We start from the raw sequence: 8,790 nt of genomic DNA on the forward strand, positions 1-8,790 counted from the left end.
GGGGGAGGACGGGGGACTGCTGCACTAATCTCACCCTGTACTCGGGCTGAGAACACAGACTTATCAGAGGTGCAGCAGCAGCAGGGAGGGGGAGGACGGGGGACTGCTGCACTAATCTCACCTTGTACTCGGGCTGAGAACACAGACTTATCAGAGGTGCAGCAGCAGCAGGGAGGGGGAGGACGGGGGACTGCTGCACTAATCTCACCCTATACTCGGGCTGAGAACACAGACTTATCAGAGGTGCTGCAGCAGCAGCAGGGAGGGGGAGGACGGGGGACTGCTGCACTAATCTCACCCTGTACTCGGGCTGAGAACACAGGCTTATCAGAGGTGCTGCAGCAGCAGCAGGGAGGGGGAGGACGGGGGACTGCTGCACTAATATCACCCTGTACTCAGGCTGAGAACACAGGCTTATCAGAGGTGCAGCAGCAGCAGGGAGGGGGAGGACGGGGGACTGCTGCACTAATCTCACCCTGTACTCGGGCTGAGAACACAGACTTATCAGAGGTGCTGCAGCAGCAGCAGCAGGGAGGGGGGGGACTGCTGCACTAATTTCACCCTGTACTCGGGCTGAGAACACCGACTTATCAGAGGTGCAGCAGGAAGGGGGAGGACGGGGACTGCTGCACTAATCTCACCCTGTACTTGGGCTGAGAACACAGACTTATCAGAGGTGCAGCAGCAACAGGGAGGGGGAGGACGGGGACTGCTGCACTAATCTCACCCTGTACTCGGGCTGAGAACACAGACTTATCAGAGGTGCAGCAGGGAGGGGAGGACGGGGGACTGCTGCACTAATCTCACCCTGTACTCGGGCTGAGAACACAGACTTATCAGAGGTGCAGCAGGGAGGGGGAGGACGGGGGACTGCTGCACTAATCTCACCCTGTACTCGGGCTGAGAACACAGACTTATCAGAGGTGCAGCAGCAGCAGGGAGGGGGAGGACGGGGACTGCTGCACTAATCTCACCCTGAACTCGGGCTGAGAGCACAGACTTATCAGAGGTGCAGCAAGGAGGGGGAGGACGGGGACTGCTGCAATAATCTCACCCTGTACTCGGGCTGAGAACACAGACTTATCAGAGGTGCAGCAGCAGCAGGGAGGGGAGGACGGGGGACTGCTGCACTAATCTCACCCTGTACTCGGGCTGAGAACACAGACTTATCAGAGGTGCAGCAGCAGCAGGGAGGGGGAGGACGGGGACTGCTGCACTAATCTCACCCTGTACTGGGGCTGAGAACACAGACTTATCAGAGGTGCAGCAGGGAGGGGGGGGACGGGGGACTGCTGCACTAATCTCACCCTGTACTCGGGCTGAGAACACAGACTTATCAGAGGTGCAGCAGCAGCAGGGAGGGGGAGGACGGGGGACTGCTGCACTAATCTCACCCTGTACTCGGGCTGAGAACACAGACTTATCAGAGGTGCAGCAGGGAGGGGGAGGATTGGGGACAGAAGCAGCACTCCTCCTGTACTAAAGGTGCCCACACTCTAGAAAGATCTGCAATCATAAGATGTGCGCATAAATTAGCCTTCAAATCTTTTGTCTGTCCTAGAAAAAAAATTCAGGCCAGCGCACATCTTTACCAGAGATTTTTCTTAAGATCCCGTGCGCGTTCCTATAGATCTTTTGTCAAATCATCTGATCTTTCATGCAGCACGTAAGATCAGAAGATTTAGCAAAAGATCCACGGGAGCGCGCATCGGACCGAAACCGGCCGATGTTCGACCGATTATCAGTAAACATCGGATGATATATCGACCAATTTATCGGAAATGTTCTAGTGTGTGGGCACCTTTACACAGATTACTGTGGTCCTGAGGGGTCTGTAATACCCAGCAAGGTATGTGATTATTCTGACCATGCCGAATATCTCATATACAGTGCTATTTTTCAGCAGGAACCAGCAGGAACTCAGTTCCTGAACCTCTAATTAAATATGACATCATCAGGAACTAAAAATGTACTTTCCATAAGATTTTCCATAAGTTTGATTTTAAAGTCACCTGTGATTGCCTTTGTTTCTAAATACAATATATACATCTATCTCACCCTCCCTCTCTTTATTATATATATATATATATATATATATATATATATATATATATATATATATATATATTATTTAATTGATGCACCCCCAGACCTGGAGTTCCTGGACCTATTTTTCCAGAAAAATAGTACTGCTTAAATATTTAGCCATTCATTATATTTATCTGTCACTCACCCCCACTGTGTATAATGCTGGGTGGTATTAGAAGAGTGATTGACAGCGTTATACACACAAAGTTCCAACCAAGCGTAATACACAAACCCGCCCCCCAGGGAAAAGACCAGTGTTATACACACCACCACCCCCTTGACATCACCTTCCCCCACCCAGCCAGGGCTACAGTACACTGCCACCATCCACCATTACTCCACAGCCACCAGGTGAGCGTACTAGTGACCGCATCCCGTACTAGTGATAGCACTAACCACACTGACTGCCCTCTATAAGGAAACCACTAATTATATATATATATATATATATATATGTCACTCACCAGTCTTGCAGCTTACATAAGTGTTTTTAATCAGGCAGCATGGCAGACAATTGTCCGGTCAACATTTCGATCCACCTCTAGGACCTTTGTCTTGAGTCCTATATATGGAAAGCAGACTCGCGCCCAGAGAATTGATATCATTTTTTGTATGTTGGGGCTGCCTATCTCACAAGATCCCCTGTTGGAGGGGGAATATGGGAGCACAGTTGTGAGTTGGCGCCACTAATGATGATCTTCACAATTTCATCAGTCCATCCTTAATACAATCTTAATCCACACAGTGGCAACAAGTCATCCAGATCTTAATGGTTTTCATTGAGACAATTCAAACGCTTGATAACAGCAGAAGAAACCCGACGCGTTTCGCCCTTAAAGGGACTTCATCAGGGGTTAACTACAAAATTAATTGATAACATTTAGAATGTAAATTTGTTTAAAAATTGTAAAAAACAAAAATGGACTACATAATGGCATACTGGTACAGTACATTTTTTGGCTACATATGTCATGATTTATTTACATGAAAGGGATAAAAACATCAAGGGAGAAAATGGAGACAGGTGAACCGACATGGAACAGCAAAACAGATATACCATTTATGGTACAAGATAATGTGGTTAATTACATACCGGATCGTAAGGATTTAATAAGGCAGTCTTTCCCAAGAGGAATTAATTCCTATTAGGTGGTAAGTGAGTCCTTGAAACAGTATAACACCTAGTAAGGGATAATGAGAATTCCTTATCATAAATAGGTTTATTCCTTATCATAAATAGGTTTCACCTACTCTAATGTGGAGTTAATTCTCCCATTCAAATGGAGATTATTTGTTAAGCCATCTGTACAATTTGAGAGGAGTGCCCCACTCCATTGGTTGAGTAGACAAATGAAAGAAGTACCAATTAGTGTGTTTTCTGTGGATAAACCAACCGGCTGGGTGGCGGAAGACCTTTCTCCTGGATATGCTGCTAATATATTTGCAGTCTGATGTTACGTTAGTGGATAAGGTCTCTCTTTAATGGCAGTACCTATGTACAAATGTTCCATTTAGTGTGAAACCACTTACTGGGACTAAGAGGGTTATTTTGGTTCACTCTTTCTGACAATGTGCACTGCAGGGGGGCAGATGCAACTTGTGCAGGGAGAATTAGATTTGGGTGACTTATTCTCAGTACTATTGGGATGGAATCTGACATAATTAAATCCCCATAAATGTAACATCTGGTAGGAATACATAACAAACTACAGATTAATTCATTACAAGCATATATCAGTTATGCAAAGTTATACATACTATCTGCAATAGTCAATTTAGGTTGCTTACCCTTCAATGAGTGTGCTCTGGTCACAGGCTCTGTCTGAATGAGACTGCTCTATTCTCTGATGAGGGTTAAATAGGGCTGGGGGATGACATCACTTCCTCTCATTGGCTAAATAACTGGAATAATAAGACTGTTGATACTCTGTCATTTTGATACCCAAACGCCTTCCTGGTAAAGGGTTTGCCTGGAACTGAAGCCTCGGGTGGGGGCAGACAGGATCCTGCAGACTGGTGGGTGCCTGCAGGCCAGAAGACCATGTGTGCCACGGCCAGGGGGTCCTTCTGGTCCAGCCTCCTCTTTCCTCATTGCGGGGGGCTGAGCTGATGCCTGCGCGTCACAGCCGGGTGAAGCGGCCAGGGGATCCTGGATACTTTTATGTAACAAAATCAAGCGCTTGTGTTGTGAATATTGCTAATGTGCATGCCCCACAAAATAAGTAAAATAAAAATAAATATAAAAATCAAATTAATAATAATAATAATAAGGGCCAGGGGATCCTGCTGGAGGCTGCGGTGGACTCCTCTGGTGGGGCCGTGGATGCTGCCACACTCTGGCGCCCTCTGTTCCTTCTCCACCTCCCTTCCATCTCTTCCTCTGTCTCTGTGTTAAGCGCCGCAGGAGCACTCCAGGAAGGACAGAGCGGCATGTTCGTTCAGCCGCCTGTCCTTCCGGCTCTGACGTCCGGTTGCTAAGCAACCAGGGACGCCGGAGGACGCCGGGGGGACTTCCTGCCCACGGCAGCGCCGTTGCCTAGCAACGGCAGACGCTGCCGGGCAGAGAGGCAGGATAGCCTCTAATACTGTAGGTTAAAATAAAGCAGACCACAGGTGTCTGAGGGGGTTTATCAGGGCAGGCGGGGCTCAGGCCCCAGTTCCATTGGCTCCTGTCTTCTTTATCTAGGGAGCCAGCCCAGCAGTCCTCGCCGGTGATAGCTCCTGTTTGGTCCTATCTGCCAGCTCCTGTCCGGTCTGCTTCCCAGCTGTTCCCAGTGGTATTCTCGTGGACATCCCATCTTCAGGGTTCTCCCAGCGTCGTGAGTTGCCCCACTTGGGGTAGTTTTCTTTTGCCTTTTTTCATTATTGTTCCTTGCCTTGTATATCTTCTTTTTGTCTGCCGGTTTGGCAGGTCCTTTTCGTTGGGGCATCTATTTCAGCTCCCATCCTTTTCCTCCCCTTGCTTCCCAGTCCACCTGGGAATCTCAGTCCCTCTAGTTCTATTGTGCTTTTGTATTTTGCTTTGTATTCTTTTTGTTCCCTGGGCGACTGTTGTCGCGGGTTGTGGCGACCAGGTCGCTGGCGCTTAGCTGCGTTAGCCAGGGTTCGGCAAGTCGCCGTTTGTTAATTTTAGTTAGGACCCTTAGCCAGCTTTCCTCTTGGCCGTACCCTAGGGGGGTCCCCGGCTCCTTGTCCTTCCATAACTCCTGGCTGCACCGGAGCTTGGGCGGGTGTAACTCGCCCATTCAAACGTGGCGGCTACAGGCGAAGCCTAGAATATCTGCAGGAGTCGGTCACCCAGCCTGGGGGGTACAACAGAGGTAGTGTAGGGTTTTTGCCGTGGCTGTCCTAAACAGCAGTCCCGGCTGTGGGGTCACACCCGAAACCTAACACTCTGCCTCCCTCGTGCTCGTCCTCTCCCTTCTGCAAGGCTCCCCATCTCCGGTGGCCGGGGAGGAAAGCTCCGGTGGATGGGAGCTCGCATGTGTGTGGCCATCCTTGGCCCCACCAGATGCAAAAATATATATATATTTGTATATATAAATGTCCAAAAGAACAGCACTCAGGAGGCAGTAATTAAACAAAAAAACAAGTCTGTATTAAAGAACAAGCTTTCGGGGTGTGACCCCCTTCATCAGGTCTGTACCTGATGAAGGGGGTCACACCCCGAAAGCTCGTTCTTTATTACAGACTTGTTGTTTTGTTTAATAACTGCCTCCTGAGTGCTGTTCTTTTGGACATTTGCATAATTTTTCTTCGGGCACCGGGGCCTATTGTCATTTGAGCTACTAGAGAGTGCCGGTTGATTTGGATCTTTATTTGTATATATAGATATACTTTCTTACAGGGATGTTATTAGTCTAGTGCTATTCGGTCCCCCACACCATTAGTACCAACAAACATATTCAAAAAATAGAAAACTGGATGTGATCCAGGTCCATCTCCATCACCAGAAGCAATTTAACGGACTATTTTCATTTAGGCCTTGCGGGGCTACAGTGTCCAGTGTGTAGATCGATTTCACTTTGCGTTGGCCTAAAGTTCTCGTTTGGTCACCACCATGAATTGGTTTGGATACATGGTCACTCAACATTGATTTAATGCTGGCCTCTTGGTGTCCATATTCCAGACAATGTTTTGCCACTGGTTTTATCCATTTTACCAGTCTCTAAAGCCAGTCTGATAGTATACCTGTGGTTGGCCATGCGATCTCGGAATGGTCTTGTAGTCATCCCAACATAATATGACCCACAGGGACATCTCAGCATGTATATAACAAATGCCAAAGTACGTGTTAATCGATATCGGATCTTTATCCGCTTTCCAGTTAGTGGATGTGCCAATGTCCCTCCAATCAGCATTGCACTACAAGTAGTGCATCCTTTTTATCACACACATCCAGGTTTATTGGCCTGCAGCCATTGTGAACAACTGATAGGGACACCTTGCTACAAGCCACCAGCCAGCATCTGGTACAACTAAAGTAAAATTTACTGATTTCCCAATTTTTACGGGTTTTACGAACAAACTCCCCAGAGGAACTTTTGGTGATACAACTAAATGAAATGAAGTTTAGATCTTAGTATGACCAACTTCAAAGGGTTCAGAATGGCTGCAGTCCAGTAATACATCTCATGTGAAATAGAAACTCCCATCTTAGGGACCTTCCCCCACAGAGCCTGAATCCACTCCGGATTTCCACTGTTCTCTTAATGGTTAGACCCATCTGTGTGCAGAGACAGCAGTGTCCGGTGAGCGTATCCATCACCATGGTGACTGTAACTAAGCAACACTAAGAGCATATTGATTGGCTTATACTATACAGGTAGAGATGCAAACCTAGAGGGCAGAGAGACTGAATGGGGGAAATTTACTAAGATGTGTATTCTACTTTACATGTGATGTTGCTATGGGCAACCAATCAGAATCCACTTCTTATTTATTTCGCACCCTCTAGAAGATAGTAGACAGGATCTGATTGGTTGCCCATGGCAACATCACATGTGAAGTAGAATAAACATCTTCGTAAATTTCCCCCTTTGATTCCTATTGGGAGAAAATGCTGTATACTGCAAATAACACATTATTATTATTATTATTATTATTATTTATTATTATTATATACAGCACAAGCATTAGAGAGAGCTGTTGTTGCAGGGAGGTGGAAAGTTGTGGAGAATGAATAGCATTAGTGTTTCTGCTTTCCAGTATCATACGCTAGTCGTCAAATACTGGATGAGAGATTGCACCATGTCCAAGGCACTGATAGTATTAGCTTCTGCTTGTCACATATGACTGCTCTGTTGCATTTATTGCAGTGCAGAGTGTCCGCTCGGCTGTCTGATAAATGTAGGGTAGGGATTTATATCACTGTATATGTCCCCTATAGATAGAGAGAGTCTGGGAAATTAGACAGTATCTGTTCTGCTGTCTGACATCTGCTATATAAGAAGATATATAAATTATAGGCCCTTATTCTGGTTGGTGCGGTAATGTCCGCGTGCGGTCGGTCCGCCGATGTTTTGTGTCTGCGCATGTGCAGAGGCGTCTCTGCGCATGTGCGAATGGGACGCACGGCCACATTCCGCATGAAATGTGTACACTAAGAACAGGGGGTGGAGAGGGGCGTGAAGGGCTATTTGGGCTCATTACCATATGTTTACACCCCGCGTTTCATGGGCGTTCCCATGCAAACGCTGGGCGTACGTATGGTAATGCAGTCGTGACGCACGTGAAGGGGGCAGACATATGACATTGCCGGATGTCAGCTGCCCGGCCAGATACCTGCTTTTGCACGGAGAAATGCCCGTGTGGTCTGAGGTTGCGGGAGCTACCTGACCACTCGGTCCTGCATTCGATGGTCTGCGACCATCGAATGATGGGGGAGGTTCCCAGAGATGGAGGAGGTGTATACATGAGAAATACACTCGTGCTCCGTGCGGTCAGCAGCTTACCGCATTCGGACGGAGTGAGCGATCCGTACCAAAGGCGGGGTTTAGGACGCACGGTCCTGGCCGCATATTCGGCTCCGTCCGCACAGACCAGAATAAGGCCCATAGAGACAGGTAGCGGTTTCTGCTGTCCTGAACTGGCTGTAATCACTATTTTCTGATGCTCCTCTGGCAGCGTTTCTAGCTGTCAGAATGAGAGAACCGTTGTAGTATAGAGATCTATGTATAGAGCCACTTAGAATGCATCAGATAGGATTTTTAAGCAGTTTGTTTAAACTATCTAAACAGTATTACACATGAAGGCAATTTGATACAATCGTTTATAAAAAGTAGCTTTCTCAGCACACATGAAGCAATTTAAAACAATTGATATGCAGAGATACTTGTTTCTGTTTATTCAGAATCTCTATTTATCAAATGAATACACCCAAAATGCGAGATCTATGTATAGAGCCACTTGGAATGTATCAAACAGGATTTTTAAGCAGTTTGTTTTAAACTATCTAAGCAGTATCCAATATAAAGGCAAATTGAAACAATTGTTTCTGCAAAGTAGCTTTTTTTATCACATATGAAGGAATTCAAAGCAATTGATATGTGGAGGTACTGTTCTGTTTATTCAGGACCTCTAATTGCCAAATTAATACACTCAAAATGCCAATTTCAATGTTACTGAGAAATATAACAGTATATCAGTATATCTATAGCATAGTTCAAAGGATAAGAGGGTAAGGAAAAGCCGGGAGCTTCC

At 46.7% G+C, this 8,790-nt stretch overlaps 1 protein-coding gene across 1 annotated transcript in view; it reads left to right on the forward strand.

Moving 5' to 3' along the window:
- LOC146075992 (uncharacterized) overlaps positions 1 to 8,790 on the forward strand; it is a 411,577-nt gene that overhangs the window by 259,083 nt on the left and 143,704 nt on the right. The window lies entirely within an intron of this gene.

This window comes from Crinia signifera, chromosome 4 (genome assembly GCF_055691185.1).
Source record: "Crinia signifera chromosome 4, ASM5569118v1, whole genome shotgun sequence".
Lineage (NCBI taxonomy): Eukaryota > Metazoa > Chordata > Amphibia > Anura > Myobatrachidae > Crinia > Crinia signifera.